This window comes from Myodes glareolus, chromosome 8 (genome assembly GCF_982192425.1).
Source record: "Myodes glareolus chromosome 8, mMyoGla1.1, whole genome shotgun sequence".
NCBI classification, from domain to species: domain Eukaryota; kingdom Metazoa; phylum Chordata; class Mammalia; order Rodentia; family Cricetidae; genus Myodes; species Myodes glareolus.
The window spans coordinates 94594708-94620598 of NC_142033.1; the positions used below are offsets into that span (position 1 = coordinate 94594708).

General features: G+C 39.9%; 1 long non-coding RNA gene across 5 annotated transcripts in view; it reads right to left on the reverse strand.

The window, feature by feature from the left end:
• LOC125401168 (uncharacterized) overlaps positions 1-25891 on the reverse strand; it is a 478609-nt gene that overhangs the window by 98423 nt on the left and 354295 nt on the right. For 3 of the 5 annotated variants that reach the window (XR_015738615.1, XR_015738616.1, XR_015738614.1), the window contains exon 4: positions 1248-1395. The exons of the other annotated variants lie outside the window; for them this stretch is intronic. This is a non-coding gene — a long non-coding RNA (uncharacterized LOC125401168). The remainder of the gene's footprint in view (positions 1-1247; positions 1396-25891) is intronic. 5 annotated transcript variants of the gene reach the window in all.

Here is a 25891-nt window from a genome sequence, read left to right on the forward strand (position 1 = left end):
CATGCATTCAGACCTGGAGCGACATCTTATTTATAACTGGGAAAGCCTGTCTGTCACTCATTCAATGAGGAAATAAAGGAAAGCCAAGAATAGGGTTCATGCCAATTACCATTAACACCTCCCATCTCCCCCTCCCGTTTTCTAATAGCACCCGTCTGAATATCTTTGTGAGCACTGACACTCACAGCTTAGTCTCCACCATCTCTCTCCAGATCGCCCCCATAGCTCCTGAAATCCTTACCCATTTACCCTCTTACTCAAGTCTCTCCACAGTCACACTTGGGTACCAACTCCCCGTCAGTCCACTGCTTCTGTCCTTCCGCCCTCTCTCTCTGTGAAACTGGAAACCTTTTGTTGTTATATTCTGAGATCATTGCTTTCCTCCTAAGCATAGCTCATCGTAGCTTTTGTTCTTTCTATCCATTCCCCACTCTTCAGACTTTTTTTTACAAAAGACCAAGGAATAGGAATGAATCTGGAAACTCACAGACCCTCTCTGTCAGGATAAAATAGATAAAGCCAAGAAATTATTTCTTAGGTCAAAAGAGAATAAAAACATATCTGTTTTTCTCTCTGTATCTCTCTATGTCTCTCTGTGTGTCTGTCTCTCTCTCTCTCTGTCTCTCTCTTTCTCTCATGTGTGTGTGTGTGTGAGAGAGAGAGAGAGATTTTCTCACATTGGTATAACTGAGATGGCTGATATCTATCCACCCCTTCTTCCTAAGATTCTTTCTGAATGCCTACTTCACCTACCTTTCTCTTTTACTCCTTTTCTCCCTCTCCTTCCCTCCCTTCCTGCCAGCTTTATTATCAAGATGAAAGGTATTAAATCGTTACTTCTCACTTCCTCTTTGACCCATAATATTTTAGTACTTGTTTTGAATAAGCAACTTGAGAAACAAACAAAAAATTGTCAAATCTCTGTCTGTCTGTTGGTCTGCCCCCCCACACTTTGTGTGTGTGTGTGTGTGTGTGTGTCACTTTTGTAGTAGATGCTTCCTTTATTGTGTGAGCAAGCCCTTTCCATAATGATGTTTTAAAACAGAGTCCAGCATAACAACTCTATAGTTAAGAGTCAGCTATACAGACTAACATGTGAGAGTATAGATCATTCAGGGCTTTTCTTCCCCCTGATTTAAAAACCTTCTATGTTGTAACCTCTACTAGAGATAGAGCACTAACATTTTCCTAGAAAAATAGTTTCTATAAATGTGATACAAGGAATGGCTCTTCTCACTCAAACTTACCTCTTATGTCCTTGATTTCGCTGTTTGCATTGCAGACACTCCTAGGTGAGAAGTTTGTTTCTGATGTGAAGTCTGGGTCCAGTAGTGAAACTGGTTTCATATTTATAGTTAGTTTTCTGCTTCTGGGAGAAGGCCAAACTGATAGGTCCTTGTGAGTGAGAAAAGAAGAGAATGCGGTTATCAAACACGAGGTTCTAGAAGATGAGAGCATCAACCAGATGACAACTCAATCAAGAAAGCATTATGTCCTCTCTTCCTTCTCCTTACATTCTTGCCTGACTTTCCTCCTGGGCAGAGCTCAATTAAATGTATAGATGCACAAAAGAGCCATGTGGATTGGAAAATGTGTGACAAAATCCCCATTATTGGTTGCATGGAAGGAAGAATGTGTTACTTTAAAATTAAATACCAAAGGCAGAGAAGTACTGATTTGGATGCAGAAACTGCAGAGAGCTGCAGTTCTGGAAGATTCTCTAAGCCTCTTTTTTGTCCTTCACCCTGGAGGCTTTTGAAGAGGCCTGAATGTCTGCCTTAAAGTGAGTGATGCTACTTGAAATGAAAATGCAAGAGACCACATATCGCTCTTCTACACAGGCTCAGGCTAAGCTACGGCACGCTGATGGACGATTTCAACGTGAGTGAGTGTGATTTCCCAGCAACAACTTCTAAACCCTATGCTGTCATTGACCTCCACAGTGCAATTGAACATGTTTATGAAGGCATACAAAATAGAACAAAATGTACTGGGAAGGATGTGGAAGTCTCTTTCCAGTAGCATAGCACAATCGAATCATGTGACCATGTCTACTATGGAATGCAGCCTTATGCCCTTCTTATGCTCAGTAGTCTGAGATGGAACCCATTCCAGCAAAGGAACTTTCTAGTACAGGGACCTAGTTGGCTTCAGTAGAAGAGACTGAATTAGATGGGAAGTCCAAAGTGTGGTCAAGGCCATAAAAGACTAGAATTAATAACAGGAGACTATGATGTTTGTCTTTTCTCTTTCTTCTTCTCTGTCTTTTCTTAAATCATAGATACCAGGAAGGTGAACTATGCCAAATCAAATATTTTCATATGTGCTGTAAGTGCCTGAGAAAGCAAAAGCTATGCATCCAGTCCACAGCCCCTTAAATCAAACACAACTATCTGCACATTGAAATGTATGGCTCATAGTATATGTTAAAGCAAATAGCGGAAAGCTTTCTCTAAAGAGTAAAAACCTCAAGTGCATGCCGATGCAGCGTGGTTGGCTAATATTTACTGCTTCTTTGCTAAGGTCCAAGATATTTAGTTCTGCAGACACCAAAAGCAGGTATGCCTTATGTCTACCAAGCATGCCTAAAGAAAGTTTCTTTTCAATTAAATAAGACATTAGCATTGACCTTCTTGAGCCTTGTTAGAGAGAAAAAGCAAACACCACCTCACAAAGCCTGCTTTTCATGAGATCACGAAAGCAACTGTCGGACGCAGCACTGCCTGCCCTCCCTTGTTCACTGAGATGTTCTACGGGGATGCCATTATCTTCTCCTGAGGCTATCTTCTGGGATACATTCCGTGTATTTCGTATATGTATCTGAATAGTTCTACCCAGGAATGTGAAGCAATTTCTGTTGGAGTCCGTGTAGGAAGATAGAAATTGAGAACAGCCATTAGTTAAAGCACGGGCATCTATATCATCGCTGCTCCCCTCCCTGGAACTCTAGCCGTGAATATTTCACATTCCACTGGTTATATCATTATTCCTATACACACCGATTGCACTATAGGATATTACAAGGCAGAGACCATCGTATTCAACTTTAAATTGCTAAAACATCATAATATTTGGCATATTGGTCTTGAGTAGTGAAATGATTGCGTGAATGAATGAAGCAGGCCATTTGTATTTAAATCCAGACAATAACTATTTGGGCTCCAGTCACTCTGTAATGGAAGTGTTTTCAGAGAGCACTGGAGAAAACTTGGCTGGCTATTCTTGGAGAACACACTGACTATTTGTTGGATGGAGACAGTTCACCGAGGAAGCAGATTTTGACCCTTCAAGAACTTGAATGTGATGATGAGCTTACGACAGTTCTAAAAGCCAACATACGGTCGGTGGCCAGATTGTGGTTCTGGACTCAGAGGCTTCCATTTGGAAGCCAGACAAGCATTTGAATTATGGGTCTAATGAAAGTGTCAATAGCAATCCTGTTACTGGAGGAGCTGTAAAACCCTGCTTAATGAACTAGGCAGGGACACAGAAACACAATGGTCTAAAATGTACTGTAGGAGAAAATGATAATTAGCCCAGATTTCATGTACAAGATAAAATGCATAGGGATGATATTACCACTGAGCAATATTATAGCCCTTCAGGGGACTGTTTTGTTAACACTGTTTGGCTCAGCCTTTTCCATCCTCCTTGTGTAAGTTGAGATTCACTCCACAGTCACAGGGCTGAGAGTTAGGAGAAGGATGTCAGACGGTAAAATTCCTGTCATAGATGCTGACGAATGTTAGTGACAAAGGGTTCGGGTACCCTGCTGTCTGGGAGCTGCAATATAAGATGCCTGTTTTACCACCTTCAAGAACCCTGGGACGCACTTGTTCTTGTCACCCTGCTTCTGAGCGAGCAAAGGGCAGAATGAAGGGTTTCATTTGACTCTGTGAGCTGCAGAAGTAGTCACCTCTCCAGTGTGTGTGTGCTTCTTCCCCAAAATTTTTGCTTTAAAGTACCATATTGTGAAGACTATAACTATCCCAAAATTAAAAGAAGGAGCAGAGTGTGGATGTGGGGCAAAGTTAGTGTGTTGAAGAAAGCTGGAAGGTTTCATGTACCTGAATTCACTCCATGCTTGTAGGTCTCTCTAGGGAAGAGGATGGACAGATAGCAGCCATATGACATGAGAAGTGAGGCATGAAAGGGGTGTTTATTTTGGAGAAGACAAGGATTCAAAAAGATTTTGTAAAGGGGAGCCAGGGAAAAACATATTGGAAACTGGTTTTCGTGTTTAATATGTACTCAGCACCCAAAAATATATACTCCCAGTGGGGTAGAGAAAAGGGAGCATGCTTTGCCAAGCTAACCCACAGGCAAATCCTAGATAACCCACATGCTAAACCTCCTGCCAGACACAAGTCTATTTGTAAATTACTCCACTTAATTCCCCAGGTCACATTGCCTTTCTCTGCAAAGTGGTTTATGACATTCACAATTAGGAGTTTGCTATGAAACTGAACGAACGAAGTATGAAGTAAACTGCTATGATAGTTGAAAGATGAGTCACTTTTGAAAAGTGGTTTTGTTTCCCATGTTCTGGATAATGTGTTTGAGAATGTAGTTTCTAGCCTCCCCCATCACCCCATTGTGAAATCAAATTGAGTGACTCTCTGCTTTCAGAATGATCACTCGTTCCCATGTATTCAATAAATGAAGCCCAAACACAACGAGGCACTTCTGCTAGAGTGTCCCAGAGAGCGAGGCCCTGGTCTCTTCCTGGATGAAGCAGAAACAGAAGTAAAGAAACCATTAACCCACATCGACTGCACAGAGTGAACAGAAGCCACATGGCTTCTGTTTGCTAGACTCTTCCAAGCCCATCACCTCATTGGCTCTTGTAGGGAACCCATAATTGCGTCATTATTCCTTTTTAACATAGAATCTAGACCTCAGAGTGGCCAGTGATTTCCCAAACTCATTCAGCAATACACAATCTATCTTTTCTAGGATTCTTGTCCCTTTTCTTTCAAGAGCAGAAAAAACACTCTTAATAAATACACAACAATATAATGTACATTGGTTAGAGAGCTGGTAAAGGAAGACTGAGATGGGTATGGTGGACCAGTGGGAGGCAGGGGCAGGGAGAGAGAGACACAGCAAGAGAGAGAGGTGAAGGGAAGAAGATGGTTTGGCCACAGTTTAAAAAGTTTTAAATTTACATGTACAATATACACTGAAAATTGAAAACAACACAAAATTCATTTTCCCCCTGAATCTTAGTCCTGATTTAAGCAGCCAGAACTGGGAGATAAGAGGTGAATTTATCTGATGTTAGGACTGAGCAGTGTAACATCTAAGAGTCAGGTAGAGGGGATACACCAAACTACAGAATAGCAGATTCCTAGACAAGGTAACAGATGTAGGGACAGCTTCGTTCTAAAACATAGCCTCCAAATGTCCTCCTAAACCAACAAAGAGCCATGCTCTCTGGTCCTCACTCCTGCTCTCTTCCCTTGGAATCAAATGTTCTACCCTGAGCTTCTGCCTTCACCATCTTCTCACTGGCTCTGGGACGTTCAGTGCAGAGTAGATGGTACAGAAGGCACAGATTAACAGCACAGACTGGTGCCCTAACTAGTTCCTCAGATTAGTTGATGCTCATGACCTATTCCAGTAAAATATTTAATTATCTTCTCTGCTCTATTAAAGTGTATCCTTTCTGTGTTTATTTTTGAGTGGCCATCACGTTTGAGGAACTAGTTTTCTTTATTGTAGAATACTGTTTTGTGAGTTGTGACATTGAGGGAGCCATAATTGACAGGGTTGATATTTGAGACACTGCTTCCCCCACAACTCCTAATAAGAAATCCATCCAATCAACTCATCCAGAGTACCAGAGTCTTCGTGCCTTTCAGTTAAAATCAGAGGCAGAAGTCCCAATTCCAAAGTTGAATTTCCAGAAAGGAAGGTGTCTCTGAACTGTTGCTAATTGCTTTATGTTTCGAGGTCTGCAGAAATTTATTTCTAGCAATATTTCCCTATACTTTCAAACTTGTTTATAAAAAAAATCAAAATAGTATCGTTTTTTTATAATCCAGGATTTACAGCAACTTTGTATTAAAAGTCATGTTGAGGTCTCTAAGCCATTCCAACTGTTAGAACCAATGGCTTAAGGAAAGAGGTTTTGTTTAGATAGCTCAAGACCTTTGTTGATGATTGAATCCTGGCTCGATGCCTCTATACATCTAAATAATTAGGAAAAATACATTTAAATGAGAAGCAGATGCTGTTTCCAGATTTCTATTTTCACTGTACAGAATAAATAGAACCGTTCATCTCTGTGTTTACTCTTTGAATATGGCGCATGCTACATGAATCATTATTTAAAGCATAGGGTGTTCCTTTCACAGAGGTAAAGGAAATAGGGGACCTCTGTGGTGCTCGCACTTCCAAAACACTTTCTGCTCCAAGAAAACTAAATAAGTTATTCATTCTCCTTTACTCCTTTGTATGCTCCCATGCCTGGTACTAAGCCAGTTACCCAAACAGAATGGGGATGCACGCTGCTGAGCGCAAGGATGGCAGGCCTGGCTGCTGATCGGGAGCTAGTACTTGGCAAGAGACTACAAGCATACTGCAAGTGCTCAGTATTCCTCCTATTAGATGCGAAACCAATTAGCAAGAAACTGTGCCCAAGCTAGGGAGATAGAGGACAGGCCATTGCAGGGTATTGTGAGAAAGGAAGGCAGTTTCCTGTAGCTTCTTTTCCTGTCACCGTGTCAGCACTCAAGCAGGCTGAGATTTCCAGGTTCCTATTTTAGCCGGAAAGTTACATAGTAGGTTCTTCAGGCAATCCCAGGTGCTTGAGGTGGATGAACGGAGCAGTTATGTAACTAACAGCAAAGGCCTCATCAACTCCAAAATACAGCTGGTACATGTGGAATCATCTCGTTGCTAAAACGGCAGTAGCCAAAGCTACCAAGCCCAAGGAAAATCAATAAACCATGAGACTGTCACAGAGTTTAATGGAGTTTAACTGTTTTCTCCTACTCTGCCACTTCCCCATTCAGAGTTCTGCTTCTGCCACACTTTAAATATGCCTCACTGCTCAATACGTCACACCATGTGGCACAGTTTTGGGCACATAAAACCATCAATTAATCAATACTTCTGAACTAACAATATGGATATAATTTAAATTCTTATTAACTGCCTGTAAATAGATACCACCATTAATGAATTGATGAATCAAATAATAGTTGCCACTTAAGAAGTATCTACCTGCACTAGGCATGGCTTTGTATCATGTTCAACATCCAAAATAGTATTAGAAAATATGTATTCATCTCTGTGTCTTACAGACAAACCAGAGGTCCTGTTAAAATGACTTGCCTGAAGTTTAGCCAGCAAGTGACAAAACTCTGTCTACTTTGCTTCACACCGACAGATTCTTTGACCACAGTATGATGCTGCCTTCCAAAGTCATTTCCCTGAACACTTGTTGTCACATCGTTTTCAGCAGACAAATTGAGTATAGAAAGAAAGAGTAATACTTTTAATCAGCTTTTGGAATGTCAGAGTCAGGTCTTCCTCAAACATGTAGTGAGTAACTGAACCAATAAGCTTTCAACGGAACCAATAAGCTACATAGACAATGTTGTCTTCAGCAGACAAAGGTCTGAAGGGCTCAGCCACCTTCATTGTGTGGCCAGGAAATAAACCAATGAAAAATTCATCTGAAACTTTTGACTTGAACAGAATGTAAAACATTTGAAACAAGTTTTATCCTATATGCATGCAGATAGATGCTGAAGAAAGTAAGGCAATGTTAGAAACAGAAAGACACACCCTAACACCCTGCTTCCTGCTGTGGTCACTGTAACTGTGATTGTCATCATCATGATAGGCAGAATGGGCTGAGAGATTGCAATAGACAAGACAGAGGTAAGAGTATTATGGACTTCTTCTCACTTAAAGTTCTCCAATAGCAAATATTAAGCCTATTGTGACAGGAGGCACAAGAAGGTGAGTAACATATTCATGGCCAAACAGAAATGAAGCCAGCTCTTTCTGGGTAAAAATTGAGTTCATATAGTATTGATTTGTATATTGTACATAATCACTCTATCTGTAATCCTGTGGTTTCACTTTATAATGTTTTTTACATATTCGATACCTTGGTTTGATAATCCGCACTAGCTGACAAACAGGAAATTATGCGCCTGAAGGGCTTGCGTTTTGCTGATGAGAGAACATGTAGAACATGCACTACAGTTTAAAAGCCTGGCCCCAACACTTGGTATGTTCCCTTTCTTCAAAGTAAGACTATTGACTTTGTTTCTCACGACACATAAGGAGACTACGAAAATGTGTCGTAGTGTTTGTTAATGATGGGTTCTTCTTAGACAGCAGGCAGTCCATACTCTGTCACTTGACACGTCTGTGGGAAAATTCCAATTAAAATTGATAGAGCTCTCCTTCTACAAGGACAAGGGATATTCTTCTGCCATCACTTTTAGCTTGAACATACTATTTACAAATGAAATCTGAAAATGAAAGACAGTTCCATTCACGGAATACAAGATGGTGGATACAGCTAACTGACCTTTGGCGAACATTTTGTAATTATATTTTATTTATTGAGTGCATGTCCTGGCCCAAGGTTCAAAGTGATGTTCAGTTTGTCTAAACAGGTTCTCTTTTCTGATCATTATAAATGAAAAGTTATACAAAGAACAAAGCTTCATTTGGATATTTAGAGGCCATGTGTTTTTAGGAACAAGCTGACTCAATTCTTCCTGTAGATGGGTATGAACTTGGAGAAGTCATTTAAATTCTTCAAGTCTTCCTTTCATATCATAAAATGTAGGGTTGAATCTTGCTTGTCTCAAAATCACTGTGGAACTGAAATCAGGGACTCTGAGCCTACAAGACTCAGTGCACATGCGCACCAGTACACTGCAAGCAGACTCATAAGAACCACGGAAACCGTCTCAACGAATTCCTGGGAACTAATTTGACAATGTGACTAAATTATAAATAGCTCTAGTCTTCTAACACATATAAGAAGGTAACAAGATTTTTCAGCTCAATGCTGCAGTGATCTTAGGCTTTTGGGATTTTTTTTCTCCATTGTCCTGAAACCTATGCATCAAGGCAGTAGGAGGGAGAAATTCTGTGCGTTCGCTTCAGAAGCTGATAACATCTATATTTGGCATTCTAGAATAACAACATATCCAGCAGCAGCTAAGATATGCATGTTTCAGAACTGAGAAACTTTTAAAATCTCCTTTTAAGCAATGTGGCCACAGAAGACTCTTAATAATTGATTATAATTGATTTTAACCTTGTCCTAACCTGGGCAAGATGGTGAAGCCAATCATCTTTGTCCAGATGGGGTATGAGAAAGAGCCCCCAGTCCACATCTTTAAAAGCTCCAGACATGAGCAGAAGATAAAATATTTAGTCTGCCAAAGCCTTGACCTCCCCATTCCAGCCAGTTTTGAACTTGAATTGATTTCCGACAAGGCATCTGGGAGATGATTACAACAAAACGCACTAAAGCTGGGCAGCCTTTATTTCAACATCCCAGCAGTTTAACCTGTTAATAACAGCAATTGTTTTAGATACAGTACTATTCCCGTAACCAGCACGGAGAGTAGGTAACGGCAGTGCAGTGTCCAGGGCAGCGCTGTAAGGAGACACATCACAGGCCAGAAAAGGGACTGGCAGGGCTGTCTGCAGAAACCCATTCCCAGGGTCTAGCTTTGGGAATCCAGTTCCTACTTTATTGTCAAAAGTCACAAACAAAAGAATTGTGGGGTCAGGAAGGTTGCATGCTGGGAGGTCACTGCAGGTCAGGGGCTCTAGGATCATGTCTGCATTTTGATAGAGCTGAGCTACACTGAGCAATGTACTTTATATACCTATGCCTAATATGCTTTGTTTGCAACAGTGCTGTTCATTAAAGGCATAATTTGAGCCACATAAGTGAACTCAAGGGTAAATTGCAATTTTCTTTTATCCATACTGAAAAAAGTTAAAAGGTAAAATGATGTTTAATGTATCATTTCACTTAATAAATTCCAAATGGCAAAATTTCTATGTATAATCAATATAAAAGCAATCATATTATATTTTATACTTATTTTTAATTCTAAGACTTTCCAAATGGGTGTATATATTACACTTCTGGCATGTTTAAGTTCATACTAGTTATATTACAAGCACAGAAGTAGTCACATGTGGCAGGTGGGTACCATGTTGGAATGCACACATTTGAAAAGTGATCAGGTTAGACAAATCACTGCTACTGTGTTCTCCAACTATAGGATCCCAGGAGGAATCCAAATGCTATTCCCGGACTTTACATTTTAATCAGCTACAGATGGAAAGCAATGTAGCCTGTTGATTGGCGAGATGAGGATGTTATAGATGATTGTACTGTGCTCACAAGTTTGAGCTTAGACTCCACTGAGACCTATGTTGACAAATAATATGGCCTATAAGTCTTATCTTGATCAGTTATTTTATACCAGTTACCCATAAATGGGTGGGTGGCTGCATAAAATTTCTTGATATAGCCCAATATTTTTCGATAAATGAGGTGATTATTTCATGCTTTCCCAGCACTGTTTATAGAGCATTCACATTGCTTATGTAAAATCTTTTAATCATCTAAACCACCCTTTGATGTGGGAATTATAAACCTTATTTAACACACATAAGTCTGAACCTTGAGGAAACTAACACACCCAATGTCATCCTTGTGGAAAATACTGTGTGGACCGAAACCAAGTCTTTCCAGATCCTAAGGCCAGACTCTTAACCACCAATTGATGAAGGTTTTACAAACACATAACAGCATTTGATCTTCAGTCTCCCTACTAGAAAGGTCTCCCAAACTGAAGTCAAGACAAAGAAAGGCTAATCAAGTTGCTTTCACTTCCAACACCTGGGAAAAAAAAATCAATAGGACCATACCAAAAGACAGGTATCTAGCACACACATATCTCCCTATTCTTCCAGCTGTGACTCCCTCCCAATCACACAGAAGACAGGAAGAATGGAAGGCAGAAGGAAGAAGTAATGAAGGATGTATCATTAAACATTGGTGTATTTCAGTAGAGGTTGAGGCTCAATGTACCATTTTTTATCCCTGAAACATGGACTGCATAGCCATGATTCAAATTCATATCAGAATATACATGTCACACTCTCTAGTGACTAAAGGCATCATTTCTAGTTAAATGTTGGGGACACTTCATTTCACCTTGACTATTCCTCTGCTTAGAGAGTTTCCCAGGTGCAAATGTCCACCATCACCAGGTTTTCAACAATAGAAGGAGACAGTTTAATCAGTAGAAATTTTTCAACAATTTGACAAAACATGTTAATTTCTTAATAATTCCTTTTTCACTGAGAAGATTGCTAGGCATGGGCAAAAGCACGAGATACATGTATTGTTTACAACAGTGGGTGTTTTTTCATGTCTCTGTCAGACATATAGAGTTCCAATTGTAAATTTGCAGACTAAACCATTTCTGTTAAAACCAGTATTCTAACTGAGTTGTTAACCGGACTCAAAACCAGCCATCCTATGAAGCCTGGAAAGGCCCCACCACTGACTAGAAACATGGCCTACTCATTTGTTTAGTATGGATTAACTTTAAGGGTGTCTGACATGGCTTCAAAGACACTTTTCTTCAACTTGGATAGTCAGACGCTGATACTCAGTGTGCATAAGATGGTAACAGCCTAGATGTGCTGTGTTCTTTCCGTGTGCCAAGCTCTGTCTTGAGTGTTGTATATGGATTATTTAGTGGTACGGGAGAATTGTCTGTATATTGTCAGTCATGTTTTAAATAAACGCTGATTGGCCAGGCAGGAGGTGTAGGTGGGAAAATCAGACAGGAAGTGGAAATGATGCAAGGAGAGCAGGAGATTTCTGGGGAGGAGGAAGCTGATTCCTCCCACTCCTGCCCAGATCACCGAAGCAGCAGGATGTGACCTGCCCCACTGAAAAAGGTACTGAGCCACATGGCTAAAATAGATCAGAAAAATGGGTTAGTCAAGATGTAAGAGTTACCAGTAAGAAACCTGACCTAAAGGGCCAATCAGCCTTATAACTTATAGAGATCTCAGTGTGATTTTTCTCTGGGACTAAACATCTGGGGGGTGGGGTGCGGGAAGGACAGAAAAAAACCCAACAAACAGTCCCTCTCATGTTATAATTTAACTCTCATGAATTCGACATCCCCACTGTAAGGTTAGGAAATCTAGACAAACAATACTGATCGATATTACCAGTGTGTTTGGTTGCCATATTTTTCTTATTTATTGCTTTCTACTGCACTTCTCAACATCCATGCAGCCATACATCTGCCCTTATCTGTCCATTTTCATCTTAACCACAAAGTTCTGTGTCTGTTGACTGTGGAGAAGTTTTTATACTCTTTATCAGTTCTTTGTTATTGTATAATAAAGCAAATCAGATATTTGCAACAATTTTGGGCATATTTTAATATTTATGTTTTAATTTCTAAGTTCATAAGTGACTAGCTTTACTTATGTATTGATCTTTCTACAGGTAAACAATTGCAGTTGAGCTTAACTGGAGAATTCACCTAGGGTCACTATGGGTCCTCAAACTGTCAGAGTTACCTGGTATTTCAAGAATAGTTCTGTGATCAAGGCTACCTCCTTCACCTGTACACAAGTGTCAACTCAGCCACTTTCCAGCAGCAGACAGGCCCATGTCACATTTTTTGCTTATTTTTCAATTGTATTTTAATTACAATATTTTCCCCTTGCCTTACTTCCTCCTAAACCCTTCCATATGCCCCTCCTTCAAATTCATGATATCTTCTTTCATTACTTGCTATTGCATGCATTTATAAATACATATACATTTATATATACACATGCATTTATATTAACACATGTACTCATAAATATAACCTGTGAATATATATGATGTTACTTCTATGTATTTTTTCAGGGCTGACCTTTTGGTACTAGACAGCAAATTGATGTGCTTTTTTCCTGGGGAGGGTCACTTCTGCTCCCAGCATTGCTCAATTGGCTGTAGTTCTTTGTGTGGAGTTAAGGCCCAGTGGGCTTTTCCCTGTCCAGCTTGGCATGTTTGTTGGTCTTCTCTTTATTCAGTTAATGTCTGAAGCCCATGTTTTTTAGCATAAGGCCTTGGCTATGTGCCAAGCCCTGGTTTGCCGGGACTTCAAAAGCCTTGCCTGTGTCACGGTTGTTGTTACGTTCTCAGCCCAAACGAGTACTCCGGTAGAGTCCAGGATCAAAGATGGAGGGAGTGCCACAGCAGTTTAAATGCATGTTAAATTGTCTTTAAACATGGTGAAGGAAAAGAATCAACTTAAATACAGGTAGAAGACTAAAGAAGAGATGAACATTGAAACTGTGCAGAAAAGCAAAGAATGAACCAAAATCTAAATTTGGCCTTTGGTCTGAGCCTCAGACGTGAAAGAATATCAAGTCATATATTATCACTGCAAAATATTTCTTTCCATGGCATCTTTTGGAAGAATAGCCACCAATTTTGCATTTTAATGGAGAGCAGTATTTTATTGGAGGTCACAACACTGTTAAAGACTGTTTTACAAAAGGCTGTTGGATGGTGACAACGGCTAATGCTGAATTTTTGCCATGGGAACTTTTATTTTACTGAAACATCAAGATTACAATCAGATGCGTTCATCCTCTGTTGAAGTAATGAGCAATGGTACATCTGAGGGGAGATTCAAAGTGCACCATTTATCTTATCTTCTTTTCAATTAGGCTGAATAAAGCATAAAGTTGGTTCCAAACTACATCAAAGAAACAGGGTGAGTAAATTTATTACGCCACTAGAGTGCTAATCTTGGCAGATAGTAGAAAAAATATTTTTAGCATCAAATACGCTAAAGCAGTAAATCTGAACAAGGTGGGTCTCATCAACTGACTTCTCCCCTGTGTGAGGTAAAACTCTCGCAGACAACTTAGCCCTCTTCAGAAGCCTCAGTGGGTATGGCTCGCTATGACCATTGATGAAAAACAACAGTGATGATCAAACAAAAAACCACGGGCCAGATAGTTGGTTCAGTGGCTAAAAGTACCTGCTCCTATTACAGAAGACTTGAGTTTGGTTCCCAGCACCCATGTTGGACAGCTCACAACTGCCTGCAAATTTTGCTCTGGAGCAATCCAACTCCTCTGGCGATGGTGTGCACCTGAATTCATGGACAAGCCACACGAACACACACACACACACACACACACACACACACACACACACACACACACTAAAAATAAAGAAACAATAAATCTTTTATAAAATAAGGAAACAAACCATGCACCCAAGACTTTACATGAAATGTAAAAAAGAAGAAAAAGAGAAAGGGAAAGAGAAATGCAACTGGACCATTCTGATGCTTTGGAATTTTGTTTGTTTGAAATCAAACCTACCCCAGAATCTTGTTAGCCTTTCATCTGAAAATTTTCCAAGGCAGAAAATTATACAGGTCTGTCTTGGATCAGATCAGTTTAGAGCATACACAATCACATGTCACAGAGCACTGTTAGCCAAGACAAGCACTGGAAGAGAGTGTAGTAAAAGGAATCTTTAAAACTGGACTCTCGGGTAGGGGAGACAGTGTAGTCAGGAAAATGATTGTCATACAAGGACCTTATTGTCTGCTTTTGTTGTAGTTTCTTTTTGAGACATGATCTCACTTTGTAGCCTTGATTGGGCTGAAACTCTCTAAGTAGACCAGGATGGCCTGGATCTCACAGATATCTACATGCTCTTTTCCTCCCAAATGCTGGGATTAAAGACATGTACCACCACACTTGGCTCAAGCCCAAGGAACTCTCCAGTACATATGTAAAAATCTGGGTGTATCAGTACATTTCTGTAATTCCACCTCTGGCTGAGCAGAGATAGGTGGATTCTAGGGGCTTAGCAGCCAGTCAGTGAAGGTAAACAAGTAAACTTTAGGTTTAGTGAGAGACTGCTCCCCAAAACAAGATGGGGAACAATTGAGGATGACACTGGACATCAAACTGTTTTCTCCACATGCATGCTCATGTACTCATGCATACACATGTATACACAAAACATGTGCATGCATCACACACACACACATACATACACACACACACACACACACACACACACACACACACACACTATGGACTGACTCAGGATACGTGAATAAGAGCTCTTGGTTTTGTAAGTACATCTAGTTTCTTTACTCCATAGTACACAGCCATTAGGACCAAGCAGATAGAACCAGCTGTTCCTTCAGAAGAGATAGTATATGATGCTCAGAAATTCTGCTTTCAAAAAGATGAGTAAAAATGAAGATTAACAAATAACAGAGTGAAAAACATTGATGTGTTGTAGAAATCTGAGAAGTAGCTGAATTAGATATTTTCTAGTCTGACCATAAACTATATACTTTTTAGCCATTTTGAATTTTACTACTGTTCAGATCTTAGAGAATTGATATGTTAAAATAGATCAGAATGGGGGTGAGTCCATGGTCAAGACACAAGAAATTCATGCCCACTTCTGCCACTTTCCACATGCCCAACCTTCCACATGACTGAGCTCATTATACAATTTTTCTTGGATTTCAATTAATTATCTACAAAATAAAGACTTAGACTCTAGTGTCAGTGCAGAAAAAATAAGTGTGAAGAAGGAAGGAATCAGAACCATTAGAACAAGTTGTGTTTGAGTTGGGCAACAACAAACAGGACCCAGTGACTCAGGAGTCTAGGCAGTCCTCTTAATTAATCCTGGCAATATATCAAATCATTTGAATTGTGCCTTGTTCATTGACTTGAATTAAAAAAAAAAAAAACAAGATGCCAAGTGTTGAAGAAATATAGTCTGAACAAATTAGAAGAATTATCTTGAGTGGATCATACTTCCATGGTTTCATAATAGACGTAGTAGTTGGAAATTAATTGAAGTTGTAAGGAGCAAAATTCTGACTCTGGCTAGTTTGAGTCAGAAGTGATAGATAAGAGGAGTCAGTGGATGATGCGACCGCCTCGAACCAGCAATGACGAGGCGACAATGGAGCTCTTCTTGCGTGCAGTTTATCTGGAACCTTGAACAGTTGTTTCTCTCTCGCTTCTCTCCTGTTTCTGTCCCAGGGCAGACCTCTTCCAATCCTTATATAGGCTATGGTCACCTATCCCGGAGTGCCACGTGGACATCGCCCATAGGCTCAAGCATACGCAAGCCACACACGATCATAGCAGGTCACAGGCCATCACCATAAAAGGAGTTGTTTATCACAGAGAGCGCTCGCTTTCGGGCTCGCAAAGGGCAGCAGCCGGCGCCTTTACACGGCTCCACGCAGCTCTCTACAAGTGGAGATGTCAGATAAGTCAGTCCTGTAGCTTTTATACAGCATTCTCCCTTTCCCAAATGTTGTCACTTGAGTCTCTACAACGCTAGGGCTGGCATAGCAGAGATATCCACAAAGTTTTAATGGTATTACAATGGTATTACGGGAGGACATTGTTGCTGTCCGTGGTGCTGACCTTTTTGATAGTCAGTGCCAGGCTGATTTTCCTGAGTAAGGGTTGCCACGAAATGAAGACCATTTTTCAGGTCACCCAAACAGAACAAGAATGTGAGTTACTTGTGAACAAGATTTTATCATAAAATATTGACAAAGAAGTGTGGGAGGGAGCCGCCGCAGGGAATAAACAAAGAAATGTTGATATAATTTGTAAATAATCACAGGTACTACCAATGAAATAATGTCAAAATGTGGAACTTGGTCAGGAGAATGTAATGGCTTACATCCAGTGAAACCCACAGAGTCACTTCCTTATATAAACAAGCACTGAGGGTGAGCTGTAGAATAGTCGTCTCATAAGATAGCCTACAGACTGTGTTTCACCAAGCAGCTTTCATGCCCATTAGCTTCATCCTTTTGCTCTTGATGGCTTTTTAAGACCTAGACTGAAACAGGACAAGCAGAACAATGTCTGCAAATTGTATGCCACAAATATCATTGGGCTATGAACCCTGCTTGCCTGTGTGGCAGGATCTAGTTAACCATTGGTATCTTTTAGAGCAACGATATGAAGAAAATTTTTTTTTTTGTAAAAAATATATATTTATTATTTGCGCAAGATATACATATATATTCATTAAAAAAGTCAACTAAAGTGTCTAGTATCTTCATGAAGAAAATTTTTATAGTGTTTTCCAAAGTGCTGACTGAATAAAGAAGAGGTGGTAGGCTCTTTAGCCCCTTAGTGGGGTTAAGTCTTGATCAAGAATGGGGCCTATGAAAGAAAGTGTTTGGAGAACCCCAATTTCTGTTCTCCCATTTTCTGATATTAATATAATCTTTAATAGGACTTCATAGAATTAAGATTGTATGGTACAATATTCTAGCAGTGCAAGAGCAGGGGGAGAGAGGGAGAGGGAGAGAGAGAGAGAGAGAGAGAGAGAGAGAGAGAGAGAGAGAGACACGTGGGGGTCTCTCCTTTATATTTTTTTCTTACCCTTCCTGTCTTGGAGTTTCCACCCACCAGAGCTACAAGACTGTGAGGTTGAAGGCTTGAGTCTAGGAGTGTTAGAGTATTAAGTTGGAGGGACCTTGGGGGACAGATAACTGTCATGCCAATCCTGGACTTCATTCCTCCAGATTTTCTTGACACATGGAAATAAGCATGTATTTTTCATCCGAAGCCACTGCTACTCTTTTTTTCTGCTACTACCAGCTGAACCTAATCCTAATTAATACACTATTCATCAGCATTTGATGAATGCACAGCAAATACTGCCACATGCATACCCAATCAAGAAAAATAATTAAACAAAAAATAATAAGCCATTGAGCGTCATGAGCTCCCGTGATTTCTACATGAATTCTCAAATATCTCTAACCATTGCTGTTCATCACAATAAATAAATTAAATAGATTTTACAAAATAATTTATTTACAACATGCTATTTTGAAGGAGCAATTTTCTTTCTTTAAACATTCCCCTCTGTCTGACTCCTGATGTGGGAAATGTGTTTGTGAGCATCACAACAAATTTTGGAAATAGCTGACTGGGAGAGGCTTGTAGAGACTACCCTCCAAAAACAAGTTAGCCATCCTTGATTTCTAGGTCTCTCCAAAGAGACTGAAGGTTCTATTTATTGGGGGATGAAGGTGTGCACTCAGAGCTGATTTTTGCACAAAACTTGGTATTTTCATGCAGCATTAGGAATGGCAAGAATCGCATTAACTATGCCCCGTATGGAAATTGCTGTGACCCTTATTTCCTGCATTTGGACCAATTGTCAATTGTCTTTGAATGCAAAGGCTAGAAGTGATCTCTGTATGCAGACAAGCTGTGTTTCAAAATGGACAGCTAGTTGTGAGCACATTACAGGAAGGGCCAGAGTCCCCTCCAAAGGCCCTTGCTTCCCTCTTCTTATTGCCTAGAAAATGCCAAGAAAGTTTAAAATTAATGGCAACCAATTGAAAAAGAAAAGGAAATCAAAGAAACATTTATTCCCTGAGAAATGGTCCCATTTTTTTTTTCACCTATACATAAGGGTACAGACAGTTTTTATTAGTTCCGGGTTTTGTGAAGGAAATGGGGAAGAGAAAAGGCATATGTATGGTAAGATCATATTTCTAAATCCAAGCAAAATATTTTCATATTATTTTATATATCATAGAAATACAGTACAGGCAGAACTGTATGTTCTCACAAATTCTATTAGCATTGTTAACTTTGGAGTAGGATATTTATGAACAAAATCAGATTTTTTAAAAAAATATATACATGGCTATATTTCCTGCACCACAATAATAAGAATATAATACCACTTATAATATTATGAGTTCTTAATTCCACTGTGTCCAGAAACCTGGCCATGGTCAGCAATTTAAGGATTGTAGCTGCAGGGACAAAGAGGGGTGAGAGCGCTGATGTGCTCAGTGGGTCCTTTTCTGAACACAAACTGGAAAAGAAAGTTAGCTTGGGCTTTAGTCCTCCTTCAAACCCTTCGTTAATCAGCAGATACTGCTCTCAAGCCAATGTTTAATTTGGGGTAAGATTTGATATAGAGGAATTAAGAGCGAATCTGTAGATGACTGAGGTTAGCGATAATCCCACTGTCAAAAAGACAAGGAAACCTATTTAATCTACTAATGGGCACTGTTGTAACGATCTTTATTTGCATAGGGGACAGAAGCAAATATTATTGCCAAGGCAATGTCACTAACAGAGCAATTTGATCCAAGACAACTCCAAGAGAAGAGATAAAATAAAACAAAACCTCTCTGTTTTGTCACATTTAGGAGATTTTTTTTTCTTCCTGGCCAGAAACACAGAACTGTTGTGAGGATAAGAGGCAGAGGTGAGCGGAGCAGGTCTGCGGCATACTGTTCAAGTTCAACAGGATATGGTGCTGCCGTCTGTGCCGAAGGCTGACATTCTGCTCCAAGGAAGCGGTTTCATTGTGTCTGGTTATCTCTTATCCATCCAACTTTATGCTGTCAGGTGTAAAATTAATTTCACTTACAATCTCTAAAGATGAACAGAGGGAAGCACAGACTTAATAAAATAGTTCAGAAATGGCTGTTCTCCTTCCTTTTGCTCCCGCTTTTCCTGCTCTTTAAAGTAAAAATGGGAACACTGCTGAACAGTGTGTGAAGACGGCAGAACATCCTGCCACCTCCGCGATCAGAGCTATTGCAAACCCCTGCGCCTGGAAATATGCATATAGGGAAGCGTGGACACTCCTGTAATTAAGACTCCATTTACAACCCCAGGCTTGTTATACTATACCACCCATTTAACTTTATTGTGATTGATCTGTGTCAACTTTAACTATACTCACAAGGAAGTCAATAAATAAAGATCAATAGATTTTTATTTCTTCAGCTTTTTTTTATTAGAAAGAATAGATGGGCTAAATAACACCATCAACAGCAGTACCACCGAGGCCGTTTGCTGTTTTCCTTGGTAAAACACTGTATTAAGACAAATCAGATTTAAGCTGGTGAATGGGCTTGCTTCATCATTTGATCTTCCATTAGGGCTGCCGTTGGCATTCTGAGATGGAAACATTGAAATAAGCAGGGCACATATATATTTGTAGCTTCTGAGATAAATCTTCTGTGTGATCTGCCCATTGAACCTCTCACTCACTAACACTGCCAGCTTTTGCATGCCTACTTTAATGTATTAACTATCTACAAAAACTGAATGGCACTCTGTGGATGAAGAATGTTCACATTAAGATGGGCCAATGAAGAACTCCTTCTTCAAAGGGGGAAGGATGAGTCTCACCATGCTCTGTGGTGATTAAAAGATGTGGTAGCTAAGAGTCAGAGAATGAACATATGGCTGTGCAATGGAGGCCCCATGGACCAGAGATATAGTGGGCTGAAGAGGGCCCTAACGAACCAGTCATTCTCATTAAGTTGCCCGACTACAAGGAAATAAGACGTTGAGGTGAGGTAGTGAGGATAAGTGACCATGAGGAAAGATTAGGCTTGCCTGGGAAATGATAAGGGAATGTACCATAAGTGAGCTAACATTTAATACAGAATGACTTGAAAAAAATTGAAAACTAACACCTACAAGTGTGAGTAACTATTGAGGGTCAGCTACCATAGAGCAAACTAGTGTCATTGCTTACCCCTAGGTAAACAGACACACACACACACACACACACACACACACACACACACACACACACACACACCACATTTGTGACCACTGACAACTTGCCTCACATGAGAATGTTGACTTTATGGTACTCGTGGTGGCTGTCATGAATAGGAGCAGCCTGAAAGCCTTCAGCCTGGCTCTTATTGGTCAGAGCTTTCTTTGGAGAGTGTTTTCACCCAGAAAATGATCATGTCTCCTCTTAACCATATCTCCAATCTCAAAAGAAAAGAATGGGAAACAAATGGAGGGACGTCTATATCTGTATTTCAAGTGGCACACTTTCTAAAGTCAGCATGGCATTTGACCCAATCTTGTGTGTCCAGAAATGTCTCATGTGAAGCTAGCCTAACTATAGCAACTTCATTTCATAGTAATACTATCTGTAATTTCCTGAGTTTTGAAAAGGGAATTCCCATGTGCTTAGTGACTTTGATCAGAAACATACTTACTATTTTTTTAATTCTTCCTCTGCTGCCTTCCTTACACGTACGGAGTAAATTATGATCTCTATTTCATTGGTCATTTCATTCAATTTAATCTAAAAATTAGGTGTCTACATAAAAATATTAACAGAAAAGGAGGAGGTATTGCGATGTAGCCTTAAAAAACTACCACATTTATAAAGAAACTCACCTAACGCAAGACGTTGTGCAAAAGTGCAAAACACAGAAATAAATAAAACACGATGACTAAAGAAATGCACAGAACAGTGAATCAGGGGTTTGAAGGAGACTGAGGGAGAACACGGAGCATAAACAACTCGGAGAAGCTCAGCAGAAGCAAGAGGCAGCAGTGTAGAAGAAGAAGAGAACACAGAGATAGCAGAATAGTCTTGTGCAAAGGGTGAATGAATGAAAAGATAAATTTGGCTTTAAAGACAGTGCTACTCCTTAGACCAACCTGAATGACTTCAGAAGACAGAGAAAATGTGAAAAATAAGGCTCTGTCTGAATTCATGTTGTGGAGGGCTTGCATCCAGGCTGAGGTACCCGTGCATGATTGACAGCACAAGGCGGACCCTGAAACCTCATTCCAGGGTGCACAGACCTCCGGTGCAGGTTGAGAGTACGCCTTCTTGCACAGTGTTGGTGAGACGTGGACTACTGAGCATTTTGGAAACCAATCTGTCAATACTCAAGCAAAAGACTCTTTAATCTCAGCAGTCGTTTTGTAGGTTCCTGTCCTGTATAAATCTCAGCACACAAGAATTCAATACAAATACATTTATAGGTCTACTGTCTTAAAGTAGTTTCTTTAAAGACAAATAATTACCTACCAAATGTAGAAATGACTGATGTCAACACTGTGCTGCAATTACTTTCATCTAAATCTAGAGTGTTCATGTTACTAAGTACTCAAAGTACATTTTATGTCCACACATTCAGGCACACACATACATTCGTATGCATAGTTATCATACCTATTGTAAAACAGACAAATGTAAAGCCACACAGAAAAGAACTCCCTTTCTTCACTTTTGTCTCATTTCATTTCATTCTGCTGAAAATATGTCACTGTATAGCCCAGGTTGGCCTTAAACCTGCAACCTTCCTGCCTGGGTCTCCTGAGTGCTGGTAATACAGATAGGAGCTCCTATGCCTGGCTATTTCCTTCCTATTTTGGGTTTGAGGTCAAAAGTAACAAAAGCTTGGGTGCGTTATGTCTTTCCACATTTACAGTGACCCCAGAGTGTGACAGACATGCTGCTTTCTTTGGGAGCCAGGTTCAGTCAGTGTCTCTACTCACTGACAGGATTTGAAACTTCAGTGCATGTGTAGCTAGAAATGCCTTGGCTTTCACCAACAGACACAGTTCGGCTCTTTCTAGTGAGCATAAAGTACACAGTTGAAGGGAATTTTCCCGACATTTGATAGAGCACATCTTCCGTGAGGATATACAACCCGAAAAGTTCTGAGAGGATTGCTGGCATGCCCTGTTCTTAAAAAGGGAACGCAGGTGCTAAGGAAATTAAAAATCAAAAGTCTGTAACTGAAATGTCAGGACAGTCGTTTACTGCGGCATTACATGTTCTGGGTAATGTCGGTCTTTTTTTGTGTTGTTGACCCTCTCTCTTATCTTAAGTTTTTAGTCCCCATATATAAACGAAGCATCCCCCTGAAAGAGCTGGATCTATTTGCCCATGGGTTTATGACTCATGTTTATATAGGTTGTAAATCCCTTTCAGGAATTACAAGGATACCTTGCTCTGCTTTTCCTAAGCTGTTTGTTTTTTCTATTACTTTACATATTGTTCTGTGTGTCCAAGAAACCAGAAATCTGTGCATTTGGCTCAGCAAATGTCCCCTCTACATTCCCTATATTAATGTTGAATACCACAGTTCATAAACTGTAGCAAAACCAACATTCTACTCCATGTCAGGTTTTTAACCAACTCTGTGAGTCAAGTATTTAACCTTGAACAAATATCCAAGGGATTTCTTTCACACAATGAAATATAACTCTGTGAAGGATTGGATTTCCCAGTGCCTAAATTTGGGGAAAAAATGAAAAAGAAAAAGAAGAAAGGAAATAAAAGGAATAAAATGTCAATAATTCTCCATGCTAGAAGGTTGCTGGGAGAGTCAGCTGGATTTTGGAGATGAAGGTGTCTTTTAAAGTTTCTAAGAGTGTGTGCAGTAATTAAAAACAAGTGTTGATTTGATCCATGTTAATTGTTTTAGTTCATGTCTCTATAATTAATAGTGATGAAAGTAATAGGTCATCTTTTCTGAGATCTTAGATTCACATTTATTTAAAAGGTCTTTGATTGATAACATATCAATATCCTGACTTCCCCAGTCTTCCCATCATCTGGAACTAATTTCCACTGAATTTTCTGATGAAATGACTCAGCCCAATGTCACAGATGGACAGGCAATTGAATCCCTAAATTGTACAGTTGGGAAGGGAGTCCAACTTTTCTCTCCACTCCCAAAGACCGTTTTCTGTGCGTATCTTCCTGGGCTCCCCTTTCCTTGACTACTTCACTCATGTATGTATCTTTTCCTCCATTTCCTTTGCTTCCTTCCAAAGACGATCCTTGTGAAGTGATGCATGCATCAAACTTGACCCTTTTAGCCTTTGGATGAAATGGAGAAATCACACAATCACAGAAAATAAGAACAATCTGGAAGTGAACACTGTCTTTTTTGAGCTTTAAGTCTCCTGGCCATCCTTGTCCCAGACGACTCTCCACCAGTCATTTGTTCTTAGACAATGAAACAAAAAGTGTAGCTACCCAATTTTGTTAACTATCGCCATAAAAGCCCAATTTTATGACCATTTTTATTATACAGAATGATGTTATTCCTTTATTTTAATTATTTTCAATATTAGGTCCAAAGGATTTTTCCTTTCTTCAGAGTTAAGGCTCCTTGGAGTATTTCCCCAACTGAAAAGAGTTATCTTCCTCGAAATCTCACTGTCCTTAGCCATTAATAGATTTTTAATTGTTTTAGGGTTCCAATTTTTTAATTCTCAGGGTTCCAATTTTTTTAGGCAGGCTGGAGAGTCAATGATGATGTTGGGATGGTCTCACTAAGGGCACTATGTTTTTACTTCACGGGGGGAGTTTGGAAGGCTTTCTGGCCTGTACAAGAGCTTGTCTCTGCAGAAAACACCAGGAAAATATGAGAAGCGGTCGATCAGGCTTGGGGCGTGGGCATCTAATTCCTCCACCAACCTCTGAGACAGAATCTGTAGTCAGTCAGAGCAGTCAGCACCGATATGAAGAGCAGTTTCTCCAGAGCCATGTCAGGTCACCAGAATTCCATGGCTAACAGTCTTCTGGAAAACAAAGTCCCACAGATGGACTCTCCAGGGATATAATGAAACCATCTGCCCAGCACAGGCGACTATGCTTGGAAAGTGACAAAGAGTATCATTTTAATTTCCATGGGTTTACTTACAATCATGATAGTTATAATTGTGCATGATAGAGAGAGTTGTATGCAAATGTTCATGTATTCGCCTGTATGTGTGCATATGCACATGGAGGCCTGAGGTCTATTCCAGGTCTTCCTCAATTGGTCACCACCTCATTTTATGCGGTGGGTTCTCTCACAGAGGCTAGAGATCACTGATTGGCTAGACTAGACTGAAATGAGTTCAAGAGATCATTTTGTCTTGCACCCACAGTGATGGATTTCAGATGCATGCTTCTACGCCTGGCTTGTACAAGGGTACTAAAGACCCGAACTCTAGTATGTTTGCTTTTATGACAGACCCTTGACTGATTGAGTCATCTTGTTTCTATCATACACAATGTGATGTTTTAAAGTATATATACATTGTGAAATTAGTTACTAATGTGGTAGTAAGGCTTCTGAAAATTAAAAGTGAAATCACCATACAACTCAGAAATTCCACTGCTGATTGATTCACGGTAATCATATCAATACGTGGAAGAGATATTTATAGCGCATGTCTGTTGCAGCGGTACACAATAATTAAGACAATGAATCAACCCAAGGGAATCCCAGGATAAAGACATGGAAAATGTGGGACCCAGACACAGTAGAATACTAGTTAGTCTTAAAATGAATGCAATCTTCTCATTACAAAAACATGGATGAACCAGAATAATATTATGCCAAGTGAAAAAGGTCAGAGTAAGCACAGTTATAGTTTTTGAGATCATACTATTCCACAGGCTCAGAACACCATTCTAAAATTGTACATATTATATATCATAATTCTTTTTTCCAGATGCTACACTCTTCCCAGGGCCATCGAGTTAAAAAGCAGCATGGCTTTAAATACATTTTCTACACAGTTCCCCATTCTCCTCCTATTTGGTTCAGAACTTGGCATCACCCATGCCTGTGTTCCCTTGAATAATGGGACCCACTACCAAGAGTTGTTCCAGAAAACAGGGTCTGAGAAGGCACAACTATCACCTCCAACAACCAACTTAAAGGTTGACCATGCCCTACTTCTCTTGAGAACCATTTAGGAACCTGCCATTCATAAATATGTCCAATCCCTTTTAAAATCCATTTATATTTTTGCTGGAATCACCTTTTAGGATAATGAGGTCCCTTATTTTATTACCTCTACATGAATTAGTATTCTCTTTCATTTGTCCTTAGCTGACCCCCTCATTTGCCCGAGGCTAATGGACCCTTAACCATCCTTACATCGTCCATCTAAGATGACAGAAGATTTAGAACATGATTGAGCCTACAGGTTCAGTGTTCTTCAGCAAACATAGTAAATGTTG